This window comes from Hippoglossus stenolepis, chromosome 1 (assembly GCF_022539355.2).
Source record: "Hippoglossus stenolepis isolate QCI-W04-F060 chromosome 1, HSTE1.2, whole genome shotgun sequence".
NCBI classification, from domain to species: Eukaryota; Metazoa; Chordata; class Actinopteri; order Pleuronectiformes; family Pleuronectidae; genus Hippoglossus; species Hippoglossus stenolepis.
The window spans coordinates 24,263,680-24,279,652 of NC_061483.1; the positions used below are offsets into that span (position 1 = coordinate 24,263,680).

The 15,973-nt window shown below is 41.4% G+C and overlaps 1 protein-coding gene across 2 annotated transcripts in view; it reads left to right on the plus strand.

The window, feature by feature from the left end:
• Positions 1 to 15,973, plus strand: part of LOC118106253 (transcription initiation factor TFIID subunit 4) — a 90,066-nt gene that overhangs the window by 63,578 nt on the left and 10,515 nt on the right. The gene's annotated exons all lie outside the window — the stretch shown is intronic.

Below are 15,973 nucleotides of genomic sequence, written 5' to 3' on the forward strand. Positions count from 1 at the left end.
TTATCTCTTTTTTTTTCTTCTTTTCCCTATCTATCTATCTATCTATCTATCTATCTATCTATCTATCTATCTATCTATCTATCTATCTATCTATCTATCTATCTATCTATCTATCTATCTATATATATATGTATGTATGTATATATATATGTATATATATATATATATAAATCAGGTAACTCCAAAAGTGGGAACTGTCTAACTGGCAACTTTTTATCTCAGTTTCACTGTGTTTATCTAGGAAACAAAATGGTGTAATAAGGAACATGTTTTACCCTTCCTGATAGTTTTATAGACACACAGAGCATATTGACAACCTACCAACTGGCATTTCCTCAGGAGAATACTGAATCCAAAGAAAATATTTCCTTGCATTCTTATGTAGGCAGGTTTCAGTAATTTTTCTTGTTCTGTCTTCCCCGACTGTGGTAAGTTCAAACATTCAGGGTTGTTAAATGGTATGCAAGAAATGACTCACTGGATATCTTTCTGCAAGACAGTGAATAAGAAATAGAAACGCATAACTGCAGGTGAGGCGATGGTCTCCTGCACCAGCAACTGGTCAGGGTACTTGTAATTCATCTTAATCAAACCACTTGACGGGGAGTTTGGTTTCAATGTGGGATGTTTGTTTTCCTCTTTCACATTTCTGTCAGGTAACACTTGAGGTTGTGCATCACTTTCCGTATAATGCTTCAAACTTGTGATGTGTCAGTATCAAGGTTTATTACATTACATTTAATTTAGCTGACGCTTTTATCCAAAGCGACTTACAATAAGTGCATTCAACAATGAGGGTACAAACACAGAACAACAAGAATCAAGTAAGTACAATTTAATTGCTTTAAAAAAGCCAAACTGCCAAAGTGCCACATGTAAGTGCCATTTTAAAAAAATATATAAACACCAGAGTTGACGGTGGTTTATTAGACATCATCTTCTTAACCAAGGTATAGTTGGAAGAAATGTGTCTTTAGTTTGCGGCGGAAGATATGTAGACTTTCTGCTGTCAATTAGGAGCTCTTTTCACCATTTGGGAGCCAGGACAGCAAACAGTTGTGATTTTGTTGAGTGGTTAGCTCGCAGTGAGGGAGCAGCAAGCCGATTGGCAGATGCAGAGCGGAGTGGACAGGGTGTAACGTTTGACCATGTCCTGGATGTACACTGTGCAGGATCCGTTCACAGCACGATACGCAAGTACTAGTGTCTTGAAACTGATGCGGGCAGCCACTGGTAACCAGTGAAGGGAGCTGAGTAGTGTGAGTGAACTTAGGTAGGTTGAAGACCAGTCGAGCTGCTGCATTCTGGATGGACCTAGCAGGTAGACCAGCCAGCAGGGAGTTGCATGAGATGACCAGAGCCTGGATCAGTACCTGCGTCGCCTTCTAAGTGAGAAGGGGATGTATTCTGCTGATGTTGTGCTGCATGTATGTACACGAGCGGGTTGTTCCAGTAATGTTGGCAGTAAGGGAGAGTTGACTGTTGAGTGTCACACCCAGGTTACTAGCAGTCTGGGTGGGGTCTACCACAGAGTTGTCAAAGGTAATAGTCAGGTCATGGATGGGAGAGCCTTTCCCTGGAAGGAAAAGTAGTTCAGTCTTGTCGAGGTTGATTTTCAAGTAGACAAGTACACCAGACTACTTTATTAGTAGTCAAAGATGTGATACTTGATAGTTGTTACACGCAGTGTCCAACTTAATCACTAACCATAAACTGTTGCATTGCAGTTCGTCACTAGGTAAATGTTTTCTTACTACTTTATTCTAGTTGTCTGCCTATGTTATTTGTTTGCCTGAGAACTATTGTCAGGGACTCTTGTACAACAACTTGTTGTACCTTTTCTTCTTTTTTTGATTTAGCAGCCGATGTGGCTCAGTCATCAGGGCCACTTTATGTTTTATTAAGGTTTTCACCTCAAGCTCTGATGTGATCGGTCAAAGAAACTCAGACATCAACAGGGATTCTAAGATTTCATTGTTACACTGTTCCTTTCTTAAAAAATCTCTAATGGTTTACCTCTGTTTACAGTTTTTTGGCCTCCAACACATTTTGTTTCTCTCTCACTGCTGATAGATAAAAAATTGGTTCAAGGTGTGATCACATCACAGTCAACCAAGGACTCCACACACATTGTTCAGTTTCAAGTTCAGTTAAATTCACCCAAAATCACATTTGCTCGTGCGTTCAAATCAATATAAGAAAATATAAAATGGAGATTGGAAATAAAAGTAAAACTCCCTGAGGGAGTATGACAATAAATTCCCTGGCAACATTCTTTTTGGCTGGATACTCAGTTTATATGTGGAAAAACCCTGACTGGGTGGCATATTATAGGCTCTAATGTTTACTGAGGTGAAAAATGTGAGATAATCAATGATGGAGATACCACTCATTTATTTTTTTATGTGACTGTGCAAAGTTGTTCCTCTACCAAAATACTTTTGTTTAAATCTTCAGACAAACAAAAACAACAAAAACTTCTCCCCTATTTTCCGTTGTATTCTGTTCACAATAAAAATGTGGACAAATGGCTGTTGATGAGTGATAGATTGACTTCATTTTTAATTGTGAGTTTTTACATAATAGATAATAAGAATCTATTAGAATTCAGTTTCCATTAAAAGCAAATTTGAGAACAGTATGTCCACTAAGTAGCACTGGAAAACCATTAATAGTAAAAAGCTAAATAAAAAAACATTTTTTATAGTCATAGATTGCGTAGGAGAAAAAAGTAATATGATTGTAGCACCCAAATAAAATGTAGATAAATAATATAAGAGATCAGTAAAGACAAAATAGATTGATGGTGTGAATGATTACATGATCTACAGCATTTGGCACATTGGCTGGTCAATGGGTTACCATCATTATGCATTTAAATATTTTACTGATATTGATGAACCGGATGTCTTGGCTTCATTTTATTCCATATACACGTTCTTATATTTACATTTTGCCCAATTGCCCCATAGCCAGGATTGATTAACAGTCCAGTTCCAGTGTGCACTGCATGCACAACAAAAAGGTTTTGGTGCTAAGAAATGCATTGCTGGTAATGAGTTACTAAGCTGTTGTCATGTTTATTCATATACCATGTGAGTGAAGATGATCAAATCTGAAATCAATGATAAGATTCATTAGCCAATACCTTTCTGTGGGCTGCAAGGAGCGGGTTTGTGTAGTAGAAAGGTTCTTTGTATGTCTCTCTACACCCACGCCTTCAGTCTTAGAGCCATTACATTCAGGATCCTCCTCATCCTTACCCAATTATTAGCATTATTCAAGTTTAGGAATGTATCTGATCACTCTCCCCAATCTAAGTCAGCAAACATGACAAAGATAGTACAAAATATCATGTGTCACATGTGCCATACACATTATGTGACCTGCGCCGTCTGTTCTCGATTGAACTGAACGTCTCCTGTTCCATAAGAAGTAACTTTAATGTTCTATTTCTCTAGCATAGGATCATACATGAACTCATGCACAGTTGCTGTACCGAGTCACATTTTCCTTTAGGCAGGGGAAACATTTGAATTCCACATATTCATCTGTAAATATGATGAATGTAAAATAAGCCAGAATTTTGAATGTCAATTGGTCATTTTAATAACCTACTTATCGAGTTGCATCTTCACATCCTTCGCTTAGCAGCAATATGCTGCAGAGGAGCATAGTAATGCACCCGGTAAAAAAGCATAAATAACAAAATAAAAGCATTACTTCTGGTCCTTGAGTACATTGCCAACCTCTTTCAGAATGTTTTACCCTGATGGGTATTAGCCTGCGACCTTCTGCTGCGCAAAAAAAAAAGCTTTCTGAAACCGCTTTCCCAAATACAGTTATACAACATAAACATTAATATACATTATGCTGGAGTTGTTGTCTTTTTTCGACTCCCCCCCACCTTCTTTTTAATGTCCTGCTCATGTTTAATTAGAGGGGCATAATGAAGTGAAGTCATAAGGTGCCCCTCCTCTGGAGTGATTGCAGAGGGGGCGGAGGAGGAATCTTAACTTATTTTCACTTCGTTTTCACCTCCTCACATTTCTTCATTTCACATGGGCTTGAAGCGCCTGCGGCGTTCTCTTTCCCTTCTCCAGAGCAAAGTGAATGTGACTTTTCTAAGGGGGTCACAGGATGCCTGGAGGCCTGTGGGTGTTACTGGACTGTTGCCTGCTCTCAGCTTCACTGAGGGGCTTGTCATAGATTTCATCTCCACAGAAATGAGCCGGGGGGCCCTGGCCAGGAGCACAAGCAGCCAACGTTATGAAGGGCCCATGCTGATTATTTCCCTCTGACATCGCATCCTGAGCTTTCCGCATTAATCCCAGACAAAGGCAGCCCTTCAGTGCTGTGCCAGAGCTCAAATTAGGAGCCAGATAATGGCCTTGTTGAGATCCTGCTCTGTTCACCGAGAGGCAGAGCTCCAGTTAAATTCCTCCTCTTCAATATTCCTTCCCTCCTGCTTGTTCTTCTCCTTGTTAGACCACCTTTCCACCATGTTCGGACTGTGACGGAATTCAGGTGACACAATTTGACTCCATACCCCCCGATCACAACCCCCGCCCCCACCCCCACTCACCCACATTTAATTTGATGGTGGCTTGGCCGAGCTAGGACCTGCACGTGGAAGAGGATGGCCACGGGCTGTGAAACTGATAGCCAGTCAAGACTGGGGAGTCTCTCTCCAGCCTGGTCTAGTCTGCAGGAAGGAACAAAGAGGGCCTTACAGGGCTCCGCAGGGTGGATTAGTTCCAAGGAGCCAATGGCTGGGGCTGCTGGCTGACTTTCTAGAAGAGGTCCTGCTGTGGTCCCAGCGGTGGGTCACTGCATAGGCACACTCTTCGAAAACCCCACTCCGGCTAACTAGTCCCCATCCTACTGCCCTCACCCTCCAATCAGCACACACGGGCTTTTGAAGTGCGGCACAAAAGTCAGGGATGGGTTACCTTGAAGAAGGTCGGAGGGAGCTCAAGGTGGATGGAAATATGACGACGGCACAAATGACCTTTGCCCTCAAGCCATAAGCTTGAAGTTGTGGACACTTCCACTTTGATGCCTGCCTAATAAGTGTTGAGTTATTGGAAAAGGAAATCTTAATTCCCAGTGAATATTTTCTTGTTAGGCAACACACCTAATTCACTTATATAGTAAAGAAGTATTTTAGCTCAGTGTGTCAAATTAGATCTTTATTGTCGAATTATTGTTTGATCACACCCTCAATATTCAGTCTTTCACACTTTTAACAGGATTTGACTGAGACTGTTTCATTTCCTCCCATCGATTTCGATGATGATCTCCTCTCTTCACGTCTGGTGCATCCTTGGCTAAATTGTGTTGCTACAGTCTCTTATGAGAGACTGATAGAGACTTCAGAACATCTAAGGTTAGCATTAAAGCTTCTGCAGTGTAAAAAATTTTCTCCGCACTCAATGTCCTGCAGTGTGAAACATGCTTAGAGCTTCGAAACATCCTTGACACATTTATGAGCACAGAGTTATCATCTAGGCACTAAGGCCATTTATCACATCAAAGCCAGAGCTTTGTTTGTTGACATAAAAATGACAATAGCCGCAAAATTGCCATGGTTTCGTACAGCCACGCCGCCTTTCTCCTATCTATCTCGACCAGGCGCAACGCTAGGGACAAAGGTAGGTGAGCGATTTAATAGTGAGCACAGTCTATTTTTCCATTTGAATTCATTTCACCTTCTTTCTTTGAGGCTGTAGATCAGAAAGAAGGAGTGAGGCAATAGAGTGAGAGGCATGGGGAGAGAGGGGGAAAAGCACAAGGAAAACTGATGCCCTTTCCTCCAGCTAAATTAACAGGAATCACGTGGAAAACAATCTGAGTCTCCAATGAAGGAGGGAGGGGAGGGGGACCATTAAAATTAGCCCCGAGCTATGGACTGCACCCAATATCACTAAAGCTGCACTCACTACAGATGTGGAGGCTGGCTTACAGGCAAACTATGCTCTGTTCTATAGCTACAATTAAAATCAACCTCGCTGCCAAAAAATAGGAGGGGGAAAGAGGGGGTAGAAAGGCAGACATGGAACATCAAAGACAGATTGAAATGTGTAGTCAGTAATAAGAGTGGTCTCCCAGCCCCGAGGTTCTCCACGGTCCCCTTGTTAATGAGAAATTTTGACCTCTGGTTTGTAAGTTAAACTTGTAATCTCGGTTAATGAAGTAAATCAATCCCAACTCGGGAGTGTTCAGTGTCTCTCCCTTTGCCTTCTCCCCGCCAACCTCCCCTCTGTCCTTATGTCTTGTGCTTTGCTCCTTCTCCTGCTTCTCCTTGCGTCCCTCCCAATGTGCCGCCTGGGAGTAAAAATCGGCCAGGTCTTCAACCAGACAAACAGGAAACTCGCAGACTGCGGTGGTTCCGGAGCCAGAGGGGGGGGCGTAAGGATTCAGAGGACTAGGACCAACCAGGCTGTTTGGTTAAGAGCCGACCAGCTGAATGCTAGTAGAAGGCACCGCGTGGAGGAAACCACTCACTCCTCCTCCTCCCCCTGTCTCTTCTTGCTTTCCATCTTTCCCCCTCTCTATCCAGACTCTGAAGAGAATATTATTTGGTTAAAAACTCTTTCCTGATTGCTGGTACAGTGGAAGTAATGTGCCTGTGCACAATTCTTACTAAAACTTTCTCATGTGTTAATTTGCATAAAAGCTCTCTTTCTCTTATTTTCTTTTACTTCTCTCTATATCCAAACCATACACTACACACAGTGTTTACTTTTCGCGGAAAAGACAGCTAACTTAACCTTCTTTTTTTTTTGTTTCCTCAAACAGCTACACTTTTGCTGTGAACCATAAGGGGGCCTCAGTTAACTCCACAGGGTGCACTGACATTAACCCCTGATTAGCTGTTGCGTTTATACATTTATTTCACCACTCAAGTCTTGCAGGGTGGAATATGAAGGAGAATGACTTATACCGGGCTGTAATGAAGCATAAGGATTCCTGTGTGGATTCCCTTCTCTACATCCTACATAAATATGATTAAAGAGGGCACAGAGAGGCTGCTATTGGTTTCATAATGTCAAGAAGATTGTAATATTAGTTTGACTTTACGTCTCAAGGCGATTGTGCATTTCCAGCGAGGACACAAAGGAGACAGAGTTGAGTCTTCAGAATGGTTGCAGGGGCTCCTTGGCCGGATGCCTTGCGTTCTTAGAGCTTTAACACAGTGCACTTTGCCAACTTTCCCTTCCCCTGCACAACGCAGAGCACAGTGGTACCCACCAGTGGTTACTGCACTATGGACTGTGGGTTAAAGCATTTAAAATGCAGCTATAGCATTAGCATGAAAAGATAAATACATTCCTTTTTTTCCTTCAGTTATGTGGAATACATTTATACATTTATCCACTTCCATTTCAGATTGTACTGAAATGTTAGACATTTTTTAAATTATGTTTTGTTAGTTGCTCTTTTAGAAAATATGAAAAACACATAAAGTAGCCGATAATGGCTTTGTCGCTTTTTCTCTCTCTTCTCATCTTCTTATCTATAATATTCAAACTGTATAGAATTAATAATCCATTCCAGACTATATGGTATAGAGTAGTGTCACCTTCAGGATCAAAGTGACGATGTGCAGTTGCGGAAGCGAAAGAGGATGCACTTCTGCTCAATGCTGCCTGTAGCATTCATATAATATTCCTTTAATATTTCTATGATCATTCAGTAGCATCCGAATTATACCCCAGAGAAAGCCATCTCTATAGTATTTTACAGAAGACATGACTGTAGATACAGCGTTATAGAGATTATAGAGTTCTAGAGATATAGACCTTTACTATATTTTAATTTAACGTGGAAGTGGAGCTGGTAACGTCTCTGAGGGAATTAACCCACACTGACAGCACCATGTTCAGCTGTAAAAACAGTTTGATAATTAAGGTTTAAACTGTCAAAATTTCAGTGTGTTTTGAAAGATAAGTTATAATATATAATTATTGTAATGCGTCATGTCCAGCAAAAAGAGTAGTCCTACATAAAATTTGTATTATTCTAATAGCAGTTCTATTAAAATGAAATTATAATTGCAATTATAGAATTTGAAATGTCATAATTATGTTTATGACGTCCTGCAATTAAGTCCTTTGTGAGTGTGTGTGTTAGTGGGTGTTGTGGGAGCAGGGGGTTGCTCTGATTGGGCCGTCTCCCCTGTTAAAGAATAGCAAATCAGCTACTGGATACGGTATGTGTCAAATAGCAGGGAAATTAGTTAGGCCTAAATAAGTAAATCACAGCTAAAACTGAAAATAACTTTAACTTCCAATTAAATGTTGACCTGAATAGTAAATACTGGTGTAAATAAGAGTCTATGGCCATACTAGCAGCTCTGTATGGCTCTTCTTACACACAGCATGCTAACTTGTTAATTGTGCTTTAGGCATTGTTAATTTTTTTAGGGTTGGTTGCTAACATAGACCTGAGATGTAGACAAATGTAGTTCAGCACATTAGTAATTTAGAGAATCACTGAGTAGCCTGAACTGAATGAACTATGTATAGAATGAGGGAGGAGAAGAGATGCTGGTAAGTGCATCGCATACTAAATATATGGTAACTGTCAAATTGACTTGCATCATGACTTTAATCCCTTAATTCACTTAAAATTGCTGAAAGGGTTTACACACACACACACAAACACCCACACACCCACACGGGCAGTCCAGCACTCAGGTCATTGAGGCTTCAGGTTCCTGTGAATCACACTCAAAGAGATAAGACAGTCTTTAAACATTGTCAATGAAGGAGGTGGATTCTCACCTCTCATACGTCGTTCCACCATATCTTAGTCAGGTCACACCATGAAAGAGAATGTATATATCACTGATTCTATATGGCTATATTTTGTAGATGGACTTCACACTGACATATCAATGGATATTGATAAATTGTTTATACCTGATGATGCTCCAATGAAGTAGAAGATCAGACGTCATAACCTCGATAAATCTCAAATTGCCCTAAAGAGACAACAATACACACTTACACTAAAGCCTAAACCCCAGCTGTAAGGACCATTGTTCCATATACATTTTTAGGAATTCATGCTTGACAGCATTTACAAACCTTTTTAAGGAAATAGCTAAATGGAATTTGTTATCTTTAACTTCCAGAACAGGTGTAGGAGCATTTTGGACTCCTGTCTTATAATTCAGTGTTCTGATCTCACAGAGAATTTGTTAGAATTACGTTTCATTCACTAGAGCATCACTCTTTCTTTCTTGTCAGGACTCCCTCCTGAAAGGGCTGTTGGTTCAACGCCTTGGAGAGCTTGGAGTTCAGGATGGTCTTGTTGTTAATTCAACCTTGGCCTCGACCTGGTACTGGTTCACTCATCTAGGAAAGGTTAAGTCAGAAAGATGAAGAGTTTAGCTGATGCAAAAAAAATCCTTAAAACTGTTGAATCCGTCCTCGTGAATATAGATTCAACAAATTATTTTAAATGTAGTTGACGCAGGCCATTTTTGAATAGTTCCTAAATAAACCGTACATTTATATATGTACATAAATGTGAACATTAGTATTAACACTGTAATCTCTTTATTTAGATAAGAAGCTCCTATATATCCATATTCATTGCAAAGCAGTGATCCCCCTCATTCCTGCCTCTAAAACTTTGCCCTGAAATAATGGTTAAATATACAGTTTTGACAACAAAGTTGAGCCCCAGGCACTTAAGAGATACCCATCTTAAAGAAATTAATTACCTCCCTTGTTAATCTTGATATAATTAAATTTCTGAAGAATGAAATTTGCTGCCTTTTTTTTCCCACCCTCCGCCTCGCTGCTACGGAGGCGGGTCGATCATGGCTGGCTCTCTAGCTAGCCTGCTGGCCAGGGACATGGGGACAGCCTAACATCCTGGGCCCCCATGCTGTGCTATATACCACACTGTGCAAACCCACTCTCCTCATCCTACGCCTTCACCTCTCAGGGATAGGCAGAGAAAACGCCTCGATCGCTGCTTTGCCGTTTGGCGCCTGCTTGTGTGTCCCTCCATCCTGGAGGAGATAGAAACTATGGGCCTCCAAATTCTTACTCTTAACATGTGATAATGTTGTCGAACGACTGGAGAGTTTAGAGCGCGGGCGCTGCTAATGAAGTTGTCAACACTGAGCCTCTGAAACGTACACGGCGGAGCCCCGGAGAGCTCTTTCTGTTATGGCTCACTTAAGAAACTCCTGTGTCTCTGTGGTTATTTATAGGACCTCCTGCAATACAGTTACATTTAACCCTGATTACTTTCAGGGAGCAGTACATTCTCTTATCGCTATGTGTTTAAAATTGTTTTCCTTTTGACTTTTTAAGTTTTATGTCAGCTCTATTGTCAGCTGTCAGGTCCTGAGCCTGGGGAAAGAAAGGAGGAAAAAAGATGGAAAAGATTTTTCATTAGGTGCTGGCAGGGGGGCAGAAGAATGCCAGGCAGGGTGGATGAGAGGGGGTAATATGTACAGAGTAGGCAAAATACTACAAGTCGATGGCAGAAATGCCAACACAGAGTAGTTTGAGTTTTCCAGAATCTGATTCAGGACTTTTCATTGTTGAGTAGTGTATCATGTAAGCAGCAGTTCTCTGCTTTCCACTAAATACTAAATAATTGAGCAGCATGTGTACATTTACTGCATCATGGCTGATCTTTACTAGTTTGATTTTTTTATGTTAAGTTGCACTCACGCGTTTCAGCTGCAATTGTCTGTCTTGACTACTACCCCTTTTTAATAATGTATGTAGGAATGGCATTGGAAGTGAATGTTGTGTATTTCAGTAATATTGTGCAATTTGTATTGTTGTAAATATTTCAAATGTCTATTGAATGATCCTGTATGATAGAATAATTATCATTAATTCAATTTTAAATTTAAATGTAAAAATCACTCACAAAATTAGCATCAGATTTAAAGCACTGATCTAAATTGCTTATTTATATTTGTTGTTAAGAGCCATGGTCAGTTTAAATTTAGCCACGGTTAAGGTGAAACTGAGCTCCGTTTACTACTGGATTTATCAGCGAGTTGATCATTCTCACCGTTAAAAACTACTGCTGTTAACTACACCCATTACTGCCCTCTCTAAGCTTTTTCCTACAGAGCTCAGAAGTTCATTTCATCTCCCGCTGGGAGAGGTCCTGCTTTGGCTTCCAGTTACACTTACGCTACCCCTCGTAACCTGGACCGACCACCATCTGCTTTACTGAGCAGAGACGGCCCATGTAAATGAGTTGCTCAAATAATAATACATTTCTTTTCTGCGATTCTGTCGAAAGACCATTTATTTAACTGTTTTGTGCAGAGATATTGTTGTGATACAGTGTCCTCTATTTTGTCTTTTAACAGAAAAACAGAACATCTAAAATTAGCTTCAGAAAATCGTGAAAGAGAACAAACAAGGCGATCCATTAGTGAGGATGGGTTATTGGCTGACTTGCCTCTTCTCATGGCGGCCCATTAAAAGTGGTAATGTCTGCCTGCAGCAGTGCCTGGGGAAGAAGAAGGAGGCCATGGAAGGCATATTTCACATGCATCAGACACTAGAATTAAATAGACCAATGTTCCCTAAAAAGACTGAAGTACATCTCTTTCTGATGTGCGTCCCGGGCAAAAATTCATTGATCTTAGAATGTCCCTTGGCAATTATAAAATATTAAATCCAAGTCGCACTTTTCGGCTCAGCTTAATTTTTTTCCCCCTCGCTTTCCACTGCTTTCCATTTGACCAATTTAGAAAAAAAAGTTGGAAACGGATGGCCATGAAAAAAAGGCACTGATAATAAAGACTGTGCCCACTTTTAGATATCTTTTGTTATGTTTCTGTATTGTTTTTGCAGAAAATCTCCGATCATTAAGTGGGATGAGGTCCCGGCAAAGCAGAGAGCGCCTGAAACATGTCGTGTCTCTGCGTCGGAGCAGTGTTATCCAGGAGCACAAAGCACCGGGAGTTGAGCTCACAAGGGAGCGGAATTTTGTGTGACATCTTTATTTCTGAACACAAGGCTGATGCCCGTTTCATTTCTCTGGGGGTGACAAATATTTGTCAGCTGCTTTCCATTAGGTTTGTGGCCCTGGTGCTCGCCTCCCTTTATGTCCCTCAGAGATTACGGAAGGGGTCCGCAGTTAATTGCCCGAATCATTAAATTTAACATATATCTCAATAAATATAATGAGCCAGCTGTTTGACAAGGTACACAGTTCATTAAGTGTCCTTGCTTGTTTGTCGTTTCACTAATTAAGATTTAGAATCGATCATTGAGTGTGTAATGTACAGTGCAGCTCGGCTTGCACGGGGAGTCTCTCTGCTCAAAACGAAAAAAAGGAATGGCATCCGCTCGCTAAAGCTTTACCATTTAGCACACTGACTGCAATGGGAATTAGACATCCTATGCTAATTAGGGAGGCCAATTAACTGTGAAATTCAGGCGTTTTTTGACAAATAATCTCAGCAGAATTCAGACATCACCATGCACATGAGTGTTATCAGTCCTGGTCTCCTACAGGGAGAGGATAAAGGCTACTGGCTCCCCTTGTGTTTTATATGTATATATAAATATATATTGATATGTGCTGTCAGTTAGAGTGCAGTCTACTATTGTCTCAAAGTGCCTGAATTGGCAGACTTGTTTCATGTTTAAACAATAGGGTCGATTTAATGTGACTGTAAGTGCGCTAAGAATCTGACCAATAATATGTCAGTGTTTTCCGAGAGAAGGATTACTGCGATAAGCCCAGATTCCTGTTAGTATGAGGTCTGGCTATTAATCACTAGTACAACAATATTGCATTTGACCGCATTTGACAGAGCAGCTGTCCAACATTTGACCTCCGTTCACTTCCTGAAACAAAGAATGGGCATCACCAGAAAACCTCAATGTTTCTGTGTCTCTCATTCCCACTTTGATTCATGATCACATGTATTTTTTAGATTGTATAAATTATGTATTTGTTGGACTAATGAAAGCCCTCCACTGATAGAACTTTGGAAGAGTTGTGAATAGCTAAATGTGGCCTCTATCACCCGCATCATGTCACGGCAGCTCTGAGCAATAGATGTGGTTTGGCTGGGGAAGAAAAGTCATGCCTGGCCTTTTGGAGCGATCTCTATGTTTACATACAAGGTCCAGAGAGCCACAAAATGTAAACACACGTCCTCGACTGGTCTCGGTCCCCACACAATGCTGCTTTTTGTGTGTGTTGAGATGCGTGCAGCGAAGCAGTGTGTGTGTGGTCTGACTCGTTGACAACTATAAAACAGGCCCCTGCTGTCTGTATAACCTGTATAACCTGTCCGACCTATCTCCACTGCTTTGTTCCTGTAGTATAACACATTTAACCGTGCTCGGGTTGGCGCTCTCTGTTCAGTTTCTCATAGAAAGCCGCCATTGCGACATGGAAGGCAATGGCTTTGGGTATGTGCTGAAGCTGTTTGGATACCAGGCAGCGCCGGAGGTGTGTTTGCTGGGCGCCGGTGGGCAACTCCTGCAGCTGCCCGCCTCAGGTTCAGGAAGAATTGAGTTCTTCCTTTTACAAGATGTGTAATTATTATGGCAGACAAGGGTGTGGATATAAACCAAGTCAATATGTAGATAAGCGTTATACACACACACTCACACACACATGCACACACAGCTGCCTGGAAAATAATGCTGTTGTATGTGGTATAATAAAGCAGGTTGCCAAAATGCTGTGCAGGTAGGAAGGAAGCCTTCTGGGCCTGTGGAGGAGGAATCTGATGGGAGGAATGAGGCCTGCAGGAAAGTGCCAGCCAAATCGTAATGAAGAACTCCTTCACTGAGTCCAAATTTTACAATGCTGCCTGCCATTTTTACCCCAACCCACCCCAGATCCCTAATTGACAGCATGTATTGTGCCATTTTAATTTTGACCTTGTTGTGCCAAATGTGCTACATTTTGTAACAACTCGACTCCGCTCTGTTTTTCAGCAGAGCTGCTTGTAGTTGTAGCGTAGTGTGTTTTTATAAAAGTTGAATTAACATCATCATTTTCCCAGAATGCTGAAGGAATCATTTATTACTGAATAGCTGTAAAACCTCTGTCATCCGTGCAGCTTGTTGGATGAAAAACTGTGACACTGGGGGTCACAAATGCTCACAAAAGCTCTCTTTAAAAAAAGAAACTCCTCCAGTGAAGTTATGGTTTCGTCTTTCTGGGCCATCTAAATTTTACACTTTCCCCAGAAGAGCCAGGATCTTAATCAGACCTGCTCTTCAGACAGCCGTTTTTCCTGCCTCTCGTACTTAGCAGGCGTCGCATCAGGTGCGTGGGGACCAGTGACGGCGCCCTGGAACGGATCCTGTGATGGCTAAATGATGTCAGAAATGGCCCCATTTATGTCAATTTGAGATCAAGGACCAATTCATGGTGTGATCCCGCTGCCGTAAATGTGCTTTCTAATCTCCTCCATCTGCATATCCACTGTGGCCCCTTGGTGCGTCTCTTTTCTTGTGAGGGGAATGTGTGACTGCTCATATGAGGATTTATGTGAAGACTGACAGTTCAGGGTACTGTGTCTGCGGCGGGTGCCTTTTCGGTCTCTTATCTCATTCTCAAGTCAGCGTGTGTTAGCGCCCGTGTTGCTGTGCTATTCATTGCCATGCTATTTTGCTGGATAGCCTACTCTTTTCCCTAATTAGGCCATTTGTAGGATGCGTTCCCCTCAGTGTGGTCATTTATGTTCAATACCAGTCTGAACTGATAGGCTTTTGTTAACTAGTTGTTCCTATTTGGAACGTTTCACAAAGACATCAAAGCGTGGACCACAAGCCTCATTTGGCAACTTCTCCCAGCTATCCATCGGCTGCAAAACACCCCAGTGCCTTGATTATTAACTCAGTCACCACCCTCTCATTCAACTTGAATTAAAAATTAAAAACCGGCAGAAATGACAGTGCCACACCATTGAAAGTAAAGCGTGCAAAACCAACAAGGGCTCATTAGTGAGTAGTTCTGAAGACAAGCATTCTGACTTGAGACTCATTACACTTCTCCTATTTTAACTCTAATTGGGTTCATTTTATATATGAAACGCTTTGAATATTTAATGTCGAAAAAGTTCTACTTCTGGTACTTTATGTAGGCAAAGATACTTGGCCCACGTTAATTGTCCAGGTTATCGGGGAGGCTGTTACGGGTCCCTCATTTCCCCTCGCTCTCTCTCTCGCTATAGAAAACACCAAAGCAGAGAGAGAAAGACTCTGAACGCATGGCGGCATGGTGGATTGTTGATTGGATCACAATCTTTAGACAAATAAAGCCGATTAACAAGTCCCAACAACAACAAAATCATCGTCTGGATTGTTGTGATATTGGCCAAATGTAGACAGTTGGATTTATTCAATAGCCAATAATAACCAAAATGTTATTACCCACAATCCTAAATGGTGTTGCCAACTTATAGTAACTTACAAAGATCCAGCTAACAAAGCCTCTGCAGTATTTTGTTGTAGTTGTTCAACTAGCCAGGCTCGGAGCATTTTAATTAAACAGATTAAAAACAATGTTATGGTTTCTTCCTCTGCTTGCCTTCACATGATCTTTTGTTTCTCTCAGGTTGAAAAGAAAGAGAGGAGGGGGTGGTGGTGGTAAGATTGTGTTCCCAGGCAGGAAAGTTTGAAGTTCTTTGTTTGGAAGCGAGGTTCCGGGTGCAGCACACTGTTTAGCTCGGTGACCCTGTGACTGTCTTCTGAGGAATTGTATAAGCAGCCCTGCAGAATAGTGCTCCGGGGTCGGCTTTCATCTTCGCAGTAACCTGTGGACTTTGAAACTCAGGGCGATGGAATTGCAGCTTTGTCAGTACACTACTAATTAGAAAATTCCTGACCTCGAGCAAGATGTTTTAATTATGTGTTGTGTCAACGAGTTTGCAGATTTAATCCACCGTTGATACACACTCAAGTGTGCAAACTGTGTCGCACATTGTAGTAGACAAAGTGAA